This window comes from Rhipicephalus sanguineus, chromosome 1 (genome assembly GCF_013339695.2).
Source record: "Rhipicephalus sanguineus isolate Rsan-2018 chromosome 1, BIME_Rsan_1.4, whole genome shotgun sequence".
In the NCBI taxonomy this organism is placed as follows: Eukaryota; Metazoa; Arthropoda; class Arachnida; order Ixodida; family Ixodidae; genus Rhipicephalus; species Rhipicephalus sanguineus.
In genome coordinates this window covers 337,741,341-337,752,409 of record NC_051176.1, presented here as the reverse complement: position 1 = coordinate 337,752,409, position 11,069 = coordinate 337,741,341, and the positions used below count along the sequence as shown (strand labels likewise).

General features: G+C 44.8%; 1 long non-coding RNA gene across 1 annotated transcript; it reads left to right on the top strand.

Moving 5' to 3' along the window:
- Nucleotides 1-877: 877 nt before the first annotated feature.
- LOC119379587 (uncharacterized) lies at nt 878-9,780 on the top strand. Its single transcript, XR_005181256.1, has 2 exons — nt 878-922; nt 9,482-9,780. It is a non-coding gene; the product is annotated as an uncharacterized LOC119379587 (long non-coding RNA).
- The last annotated feature ends 1,289 nt before the right edge of the window (nt 9,781-11,069 follow it).

The following is an 11,069-nucleotide window of genomic DNA, read 5'->3' as shown; positions in this document are numbered from 1 at the left end:
AGTTTCTCAACTGATTTCCTTTTTAAATCAGACTTTCTAATTTTCGTTGTCTTTTTATTTCCATTGTTCACATCTATCCTTTGAATGATTTTGTCGCAAGGGATGCGTAGCTATAGAGCCGCCCAAAAGGCCTTGTAGAAAAAACATGTAATTTATTTCAGGAAGCTGCCGATTTCGAGTAATAAAAGCAAATGTATTTGCGAGGAGGCCCCGTCGAGCATTCTATGTTTTCTTTTAACTACACGCGCCGCACTGTTTCCTTCGTTGTTATAACCTTATAATCATCATGTTCTCTATGGGCTTGTAAACTACGCTGCGGTTTTTTAGATTTGTAGTGTCAACTACATAAGAGAGTTCATTAGAAGATGGCAGAGAACGAGGCAGAATGGTCGGCTTGGACTGGTACGCCCTGGCCAGCTACTCTGCGCGGGGGATAAAGTAAAGCGAAAAAGAAGTGATCGGTAAAGTTTATTACCAACTGGTTGAAAACTAGTGAAATCTCTTTGCTTCAACCTCTTGTGCTCCTCAGGCTTCTCAAAAGTTAGAAACAAAGCAGAAATCTGGGAGATAGCACAAGCAACAGTAGAGCATACTTTAACTAGGAAGAGGAAATGACTGCAGTTTAACCCACTCATTACAAAAATACAACAACGTAGTGATTCTCTTTGAGAAGACGGTCATGAGTGTATAGAACAATGACCCATATTACTTCTGGTTTTTCAAGTTTATATAAATGGTTGCTGCAAAAATTTACTTTTGTGGCCGTGCAGCGCAAGCGAATTCTTGCACCATGCAATATTTGAATAGTGCAGTATTGCTCGCTGGCATTTCGCTAGACGCATAGCTCCTTCTCATTCGTCTGACGCATTCGATTCGGCAGGGTCCCTGAGTGCTTTCAAAGGCGTTCCGAGATCTGGGTTTGGTAAGTTGACTCAGTACGGTGTTCTAGCCGTAAAGATTTACCAAACGGTAAGTACGGAAATGCGGTATCCTCGTCTTGCAAGACCTGTATTAGCCAGTGTAATCATGTTACCATGAGCATCGAGCAACTTGCGCACGCACGCACACGCGCGCACACACACACACACACACACACACACACACACACACACACACACACACACACACACACACACACACACACACACACACACACACACACACACACACACACGCATATATATATACGCAGTGAAACAGACGTATATTTACCTTTCACTGCGTATATTTACCCGGACCTAGAATCATCTTTTCTCTCTCTCTCTCTCTCTCTCTCTCTCTATATATATATATATATATATATATATATATATATATATATATATATATATATATATATATATATATATATATATATATATATATTGTTGCGGGGTCAGGCGAACGCTAGTGGTACACGGGCTCCGGATCGAAGACGGAGAAAAAGAGGTTGGAATGGCGAGGCTGGCGTGGCCGTCAGATTATCGAAATGTTTAGTGTGTCTCTGCTGCTGTGTGTGAAGAGTACTCCGCTACATTTTGTAGCAGAGGTGGGATTCGGCAGCTTGGAACGCTCGAAGGACGACTTGGGGAGCGACGTTCTTGACGAGATTTTGCCAAGAACGGTAGAAAGTGGCAAGCCTTGATTGAACAGATGCGCCGTGACTTGACCAAAAGACTAGGAAGCGCCGCTCTTGCCACTAACTCCGTTGCCGCAGCGGTGCGCACTCAGGACGTTAGCGAGGAACGCGCGGTTCGTCCGGAGCGAAACCAGCTTTGCTGCAAGAATGGGCCAGACGTGCATAAGGACGAACCCGAGTGCTCTGTTGGCAGCGCGTGTAATGATACGGAGGACGCGTGTGACGAACATTGTCGAAACGAGTGCAAAGAGCGGAAGACAAGAGATGAGATGGTCCTATGTGAAATGACGCCTCTCAGTCTTGTTGAGAGCAGCGGTTCAGAGAAACCAGCGAAGGTGAACGATACAAGCGCAGAAGCACGGGGCAGGCGCTGACGAAAGAAGAGAAAAAGAAAATTAGAAGATCAGTTTGATGAAGGACACGTCGAGAGACCGGCGATCACTGCTTATGATTTTTCACCGCAGCTGGAACCACCCATAGTGACTGTGCAACACGACACTTCAGAGAACCCGTGCTCTAAGCTCCAACGTCAACGAAAGTCCGAGCGAGAATCCAAACCACAATTCCGCCCACTTCCAATAGTCATCGTGGATTCTCCGAAGACTGACGGCAATGGGACTTCTACAGCTGAGATGGAAATGTCAGCGCATGGCAAAGAGACAAAATACATGCGTCACTCCCATCATGACCTCAACATCTTCAAGCGGGGACGTGCTCCTCAAGAGCTGGTGACAGGTTCAATGATAATGGAGAGACATTTAGGATGACTGCCAGTTGGGCATGTTGGTAAAGGTTCATGATGAAACAAGCGCAATATACACGGAGACTTAGAAAGTACACAGGACGGAGCACTTTCGTCCGGTGTCCTTTCTAAGGGTGTGTTCCAATACTCACCGTAGACGGCTAAATAGACAGCTAAGTGGACAGCGGCCATTTTAAGTCCCATTCCAGTTCTCACGTAGCCGGCAAAATCGACAGCTTCGAGAAAGACAAAAGCGATGCAGGCTACTTTGCTGTCCAAACAAGATGGCGGCTCAGCGCAATGCTCGCGTAGCTCGGATCTCGCCGGTATGGTCGTCTGTACACCAGTAGGCGCTTTTCCAGGCGCTCAGTGTAAGCTACGTTAAGTTTTTCATAGGTTTGAACAGGAAAGAGGCTAAAGAAAGAACATTTACGTTTGTTTTTCTTAGCTTTCTCTTCTCGATGCGAGGTGGCATTACGTCGCGTAGACGACTTCTAGACGCGTTCCATTTGTCGGACAACATGAGCTCGATGCTGTCTTCTAAGCTGTCAGCGTAGACTGTCTACGATGCTGTACAGAATTGGAACACAGCCTAAGTCTCCGTGTATATTGCGCTTGCTTCATCATGGAGATACAGCCGAGGCCGGAAAGGCCCACCTTGGAAAGGAGGTCCACACCTTGGAAAGCACCGTTGAAAAAGCAGCGCAGCGGACTTGCCTCAGTGCCTTCTTCACGATCCAGGAGGCCGAGTCACCTACCCCGCGGCACAAGCTGCATCCCAAGCTCGCGGATGTGGACAGCGGCTTTTTCATTGCCAAGCGCGAGTTCTCCTCAACGGCCCATGCCTTAAGGGTGAAAATGATTCGTCATCGCAAGGACCATCCGCCGCGTTCAGTGTAGAACCGCGTCACCCCGATCAAGTGCTCAACTCGGAAAACTGACCTCAAGGAACAATCTATGGTATCGCTCACCCCTCCCTTCCCATGCGTCCTTCCCTCCCGCCCCCCTTCGTCCCGGTATTTATTTATTTATTTATTTATGGGTTCGCTGCAAAATAGTTTTTCGCGGTGGACATTTTGTGAGCGTCGTGGGGAGGGGTGCAGTCCAGTTATTATGTTTAAGAATTTCAAGTTTTCAAACTTCCTTTCCCGTTTTAGACACATATCCACATTTCATTTCTGGTCCCACATTTCCGGCATCTGTGACGTACATAGAAAACGGAAGCAAGGGCGCTTGCGCTCTCGAACTCGCACTGGAGTTTGCGATCTTTGAAACTGCTAGGCCACCTGTAGGGGCACCATTTTATAGTATAACCAGGTGGCGGGAGGCACGGTTTGCCGGCGTCGCACGCGGACGATTGCTACTTATTGGTTCCTCAGGCGCGCATTTCAAAGACGCCGTGGTGAAGAACCCTGATAGATATATATATATATATATATATATATATATATATATATATATATAAAACAAAAAAGTGCTAACAAAGGACCCGGAAGTAAAAGTTGAAAAAAATCAAGCACGTAGGAAAAGTTGTTCAGTAAAGGACTGACGTTTCGGCTGCGGGACCGGCCTAAACGTCAGTCCTTTACTGAACAATTTTTCCTACGTGCTTGATTTTTTTTTTCAACTATATATATATATATATATATATATATATATATATATATATATAGGTGTGTGTGTGTGTGTGTGTGTGTGTGTGTGTGTGTGTGTGTGTGTGTGTGTGTGTGTGTGTGTGTGTGTGTGTGTGTGTGTGTGTGTGTGTGTGTGTGTGTGTGTGTGTGTGTGTGTGTGTGTGTGTGTGTGTGTGTGTGTGTGTGTGTGTGTGTGTGTGTGTGTGTGACGCTGGCCACCGGCGAATAGGAATGGACGTGTGCATTGAGCAACTTAGGGAGTGCAAATAGTCGGAACTTTCGAAGAATGAATCAAAAGTTAGCTTTCGCCATTTGTTCCTCGAAAGCATTATTCCAGATCCAAAATTCGAATAGCCTTCGATATACTTTCCAGCGTTTTATGTACACTGCAGAATATGACACTGAAGTAATACACAAAGTCTTAAGACTTTGTGTATTATTTCAATGTCATATTGAAGCTATCTACAGCTATCATATTAAACTACCTCAGAGGACAAAACGTGCCAGAGCACGCTGCGTCGGTCGGACGGCCTGCATTTTCATTACTTGGTGTAGGTGGTATAGTGATATTTAATTCGTGGGAAGATGTGTTTTGTACAGAATTAATACGCGCGATTGAATTTTCGCGATAGGATAGATAGTTGGGTGTGGTGGTGTGCTAATGTAAACCCTTTGCGCTAATACCAAGTTATGCTTCATTTAGGTTCGCTCCCTTTATTTAAATTCAGTGAACGGTCATTACGGCTTACAATTCGACCGTTTGTGTGCCTGTGCCTGCCGTGGCTTGCTTTAAATACAGTGTCATACAGTGTGGCTTGCTTCACAGTGTCATAAAGCGAACGCTTTCTGTATTCCTACAAATTGAAAAGTAAAAATAATACAGCAGGAACCATATCCCAATTTCTGTCGACGTGAAGGAAATTAGCGTTCAGACATCGTAGGGACATATATACGAGCATATGGTTGCTGAATACCCATTTGTTTAACGTCTATTGCGGTCAACGTAGGATTTATATTGCTTCGGGATGGCTAACAACTGCGTGGCATGAGGGGTCAGTCCTTCTACTACATACTTTGGCGATGGATACGTACCGCTCAGGTTACACGTCCAAACTGCGAGGTGCGCTCTTTCAGCCGTTTTTATATATGGCCGTTGTAGACGTCATAGAGGGGGCAATGGAGACCTATTTCGGCTGACATTGCGGACATGCGCACGCCATAAATTAAAACACCACTGAACACATCCCTTACAAAAATCGTGCACGCTGTTCAGTTGCATGTCAGTAAAAAGTCTATTGAAAACAAACACTCAACAAAGAAACGTCACAATAATAATGAAGATTTTTCCAAGGGATGTTCCCAGACGCAGCCATCTATAATACACTGGCAATGTGAAATAGGGCATCACCATATGTGATTTTGAATGAAGCGTGGGTGATTGCATATGCTTCTTTTTGATGCACGAAAATCATTATGAGCTCGAAAATTGCAACTCATCAGTGAATTGCAACTTCCTCAGTAAACAGTTGCCATGCGATATGGCTCCCTTGCTAACCAGTGTGGGGAATTTTGAGGGCTCCTTTTACTTTTGTTAGACACAACGTTTATGAGAACTAACAGACAGTCAAGCCAAGGAAAGTATAGGGGATGTTATTTGTAGCAATTGTAATATAAATGTGAAGAAATAAATTCGACGAAAAGATGACTTGCCGCGAGTTATCTTTTCGTCCAATTTAATTTGTTCTGATTTTTGAACGAAGAAACAGCGCTAGAACAGGACGAAGACGAGGGGACACAAACACGGCGCTGTGTTTGTGTCCTCTCGTCTTCGTCCTGTTCTAGTGCTGTTTCTTCGTTCAAAAATCAGTATGTACCAACCAGCCCAATTCAAGAGGCTAATACAGTTCCTTTAATTTCTTCACATTTATATCACAATTATTACAAATAACATCCCTTATACTTCGGTTGGCTGATAGTTCTCATTAATGTTCCGTTCGAAGAAAAAAAGAAAAAGTGCTCAAGGTCACGACGCGCGGGTGACATAACTTCCTTCTCCCCGTGCCATCCCTCCCTGCTTTGTTTCCAGCGTGCTCGTCGGGACGACGGAAGAACGAAAGCAATTACAGCGGGCGACAAATCTCTAACTCCGCTCGTACTTCACGGATTACAAAAAAAATTTGCGGTGGTCGATTCGCGAGGCAATATGCTCCTTTAATGGAGCCACTCGATGTTTACTTAGAAAAGTGTTTCAGGGCCACTTTAAAATTCCCGTTCTTTCTTTCATTCATAGCATGGGCCTCGTTCTAGCAAAATTCATGCTTTCAGGTAGTATTCGAGGGATTATTGGTCAGCTCCCACCTCGTACAGGTATCATGTGCTACGCGAGGCCAGCAGGCAGAGAGTTCCACACTCTCTTTCTTGGCTTCGAGCGGAGCTCATTAACACTCCCAGGTTTGAATGCTCAGATATACCCGATAAAGTGGACGGGAGGATGACCGCCGCCGTAGCTCAATTGATAGAGCGTCGGACGCGTTATTCGAATGTTGCAGGTTTGGTCCCCGCTGGCGGCAGGTTAGATGTAGATGTAGATCCTTCACAGCTGGCTCACACCCACTCAGGGGGATTGGCCAAGAATCGGGTAGCTTAGAAAAAATTATTTAAAAACTAGTAATGAGAATAATTTCCTATTTTGTTTAACAGAAAGATTTTTCACAAGTTAATTTTGTGAGAATAATAATTTCAAAAAAAAAAAAAAAAGAAAAAAGGAAAAAGGTGGGTGGAATTAATTTTCATCAAATAAGAAATACATAAATATAGAAAAGAATCTTGCTGTAGTTTGCTTCTGGTTAACTATGGAACTTTTGAACTGTGGTTATTGTTTAAATCTTTTTGACTGTTCTATGAACTCTTGCATGGCCTCGCATACTTTCCCGCTGCCGTGCCCAAGGGTAAGTGCACCTAGAGATAGTAAATTTGAGGTTCTCAACTCTAATCCCATTATACGTAACGGCGTTTCCAGAGATGTCTTTCGTAATGTAGAAAACTTCTGACATGAGATCAGAAAGTGGTCTATTGTTTCATCTTCCCTACAATAAGAACAGAGGGGTGATGGTGCCAAACCGGCTCTATATAAATAAAAATTTAATGATGGAATTCGGCAACGCAACTTCGTAATTATAACTTCTAGATCTCTGTTATGACATGTGGAACTTTTCCAGGGTGTCATTAGATGATTAAAGTCCGGGGAATTTCTTAGAGCTGATATACTGAATTCTTGCATCATCATTTGCCTCCGAAATCTAGCCGTTTTTCGTCCACTTCAACTTCTTCACATTTATATATTAATTACTAAAAATAGCATCCCTTATACTCTCCTTGGGTTGATTGTTTGTTCTCAAGAATGTTTTGCTAGTCATTAAGTAATGTGATGAAAGTGGGTCGTACCAGGATTAAGGAGAGGAATCACACGTGCTATTTTCCGTGAATCCAGAAGGTTCTCTTTTATCCACAGGTCTTTGGGTATTAGGCATGCGTCCTAGATATCGGTCCAAGAAGAGAGAGAAGAAATATTAGAGGAGAAGCAGGGAGGTTAACCAGTTTAGGAAAACCGGTTTGCTACCCTACATATGGGAACAGGGTGGGGGAGATTTACAGATGCATAGGAAAGAGAGAGAGAAAGACAGCACATGATACAGCACACACAGGGTCAGTATCAGTCGGTCACTTTTGCGTGGTACGCGACATTTCTGTCACAGCCGCTTGTCCAAGTTCGTCTCTCTGAAAAACCTCAGCAGTGCCTTCGTCGCCTTCAGCTGCGATGTCTTGACATGCAAGAATTGTTTCAATATACATTTGTCTACTGTCAAGGTGCGCTAGGTACCGGTCCAAGGTTCTTAAACGTGCCGTACACAACGCCATCTTAGCCGGAAGCAGGATAGGTGCTGCATGTGTGTCGCCAAGTTTGTATGCTCGGTGCTAAGGTTTGAACGCCAGGTTTCACGAAAGAATAGCATATGTCACTTTATTCTCTAGTGGCTGTTTTAACCATCCGGTTAGCTTTCATTTGACTGCCCTATATTCACTCAAAAATGTTTAACATTCGCCGTTAGTGTGCGCCATTTTTGCTTCTGCGTCAGCTTGCTCGTTCCCAGCTATGCCACAGTGACTGGGAATCCATTGCAATGCATCGGTATGCCCGGATTGAGACGCCTCAGTTAAGATATTCATTATGTCACACACCAGAAGACTGTATGCGGTTCCTTGCTTCATGTAATTGCTGATAAGTTGAAGTGCCGGCTTGGAGTCACAAAATAATGTCCATTTCGCGGGACTCTGTTGTAAAATGTAGCGGGCGGCTTGTCGGACGCCGGTCAGCTCAGTAGCAGTAGATGATGTCCGATGCGGTATCTTGAAGCGTTTCGTGATGCCCATGTGAGGAACCCTGAAAGCTGCTGCTGAGGAGGTCTGCGTGACAGACACATCAGGAAACATATGCACCGTATATCTGTACATATAGGCAATGTACGATAAAGAAAAATGCTTAAGTCCAGCGGTTGGTATTTTCGACTTCTTTGTTATCCCCGCAATCGAGAGTCGCACGATCGGTTTAGGCATCGTCCAGAGAGGTACTCCGGGAGTCGCTTGTGGTGCATAATTCGAGGGCAGCAGATCTTGCTGCGACATCACAGCTTCCGAGTATGCAGCATTGGGTCGTGTGTAAATAATGTCTCTCAGCGGATGGTCTCGGTGCCTTGTCAATAACCTCAGATGTACTCGCAGTGGCTCGTGTTGAAGATAAACGCGAGCTGGACAAGCACGTGCTTCCGTAATAGTAGCCCATGTAGAAGTACATCGAGGTACTCCGAAGCTTTTGGGTGCTTGGGAGCATGCAGACCAGGCCCAACGAAGTTTAAAGTGCCTATTGCGATTTCTCAGCGATACAGGTTTAGAGGCTCGTCTTTAGAGCATGTGCGGCATAGAGACTTTAGCGCGTGTCCTGTCCCCGTGCAAGACAGTGTGTACAGTGACTCATTGTGCCATACCATCGTCGCCTATCATCACACCTACCTCTTTCTCTTTCTTTCCCCTTCCCCCTTACCCCCGTGACGAGTAGCAGGCTAGAAACCCGCTTTCCAGGCCGACCTCTCCTCCTTCTTGTCATTAAATCACCATCATCTTCTTTTCTTTAACATTCAAAATTTTGCTTTATCACCACCTTCCTCCTCATCATCATCAACACCTTCTCTCTCCTCTCTTTCCCTCCCCTTTCCTAACGCTGAATAGCAGGCCAGAAGATTCATTCAGGCGAACCTCTCAGCTTTTCTGACACAATAAACATTGCTCTCGTTCTCGCTTATTTTAAAAATTTACATTTCTCGGTAAATTGTGCGTCAATCTTCTAATAGTTGTAAAGTGCCAAGTTACGCTACTTGAAGTGTTTTCGTTTTTCAACATGCTGAATAGACGTTTCCGTCTTTTTTTTTCCAGGTCTCGGGGTATATTGCCCCGACTTTGAAGTGGAGTGTGAGAACATGTGCGTGGCTGTCGGACACAAGGATGGATACTGCAACGGGACGATATGTTTGTGTGAAGACCACGTAGTAGTGAACCTAGGACTACGGCAACGTAGCTGAGCTTTCTGATTCACCGAATAATTCCAACTGGTGCCTCTTAAGACAAAGTGTCCTTGCAGCTCGCACTCGACTTCCACATGCTGTACACTCGCGTTTTTATGTTCATTTTTTGATGTTGGCGAAAAAACAAATAAACTTCACATTTGGAAATTGCGTATGGATTTTAAATAATTGTCATGAATGCACAGTCCTCTGTGAACTGTAACGAATGTTCGTCGAACCAAATGACTGTACGCGTCTTCATTAAAATATGTTTAATTTTTTCACCTCTTTTCACAATTTTGTAGTTTCTACCCCCAAGCACACGTTATTCAAAGCAACGCCTGTGTTTGCTTCTTCGTCACATCCATCCCCCTTCTGTCTGGTTTTCACCACAAAAAAAGTGTGTATTAGCGGAAATTAGGCGGGGGGGGGGGGTTAACCGTTCGAAAAGCGAACGAATGTTCAAGCCACACGTAATTAGTCGAGGCTTCAGGAACAATTGACGCAAGCATTTGCCTCGACTGATATATCCCTTTATTTGTTTTTTTTTTGTTTCTTTGTTAAAATTGCGTGCGGCTAAAACCTTTTTTTAAGAACAGGCACATGACCGCGCACCTAGAAAATAACGAAAACAACCTATTTGCCCTTTCTCTCCACACTGCCTACTGAAGCAAATATTCGATGGGTGCACCAGAAGCTGAAACGGACTCGTCCTCTAAGAAATATTGCTGAACGTCTGACGGCTATCTCTTCGTTAAAAAACATAAAAAAACTTTTTTCTTTAGTTGAATGAAGCTGCTTCTCTCTGTCCCTCTTCTCAGAGAACTCGTTTGCACCAGCGTTCCAGCGTTGCCAACCAATTTTAACACGAAAGTGTCTTATGCCGTGGTCCACCAAGACTACAGTGACGTATTTCCGTCACAGAAATGACGTCGAAAAAATAGGCATGATTAGATGACAAAGAAGAAAAGTTTCGGCAACGGGAGTCGAACACACAGCTCTCTGTCCACGACAACTAATGCCGGGCACGCCATCCATCGCATCATGGTCACACACTACGGATGCTTTGCAAACGCGTCTTTTTATATCTCACACAATCTTCCCGCAGTGCTCTTGGTCGGCGGGATCGTGTCGGTGTCTGGGAGCGGTGAAGTGAAGTAATCCATCATGACCGTGGCCTGGGTGATGAGCACCTACCACGCATCGTTGCTACGCGCCCGTCCCATTCGTAGCGTTTCGAATAGAAGTGCAGTTTTGTCAACGCCTTAACACACCGCGAGGTGGCGACATTAGCCCAAGCCTCGGCCTAGCTCATAGCGTTCATCCATATTAAAAGTTACACCATCTCCCGCTTAAGGGAACCACGAGGCGATGCGAAGCAGCATGGGGGCGCAGACCGTGTCCGTTTCGTTCATTCGGCGTTTCCATTTGTGTGTGAGGTTTGTATTTAGCGTTTGTGT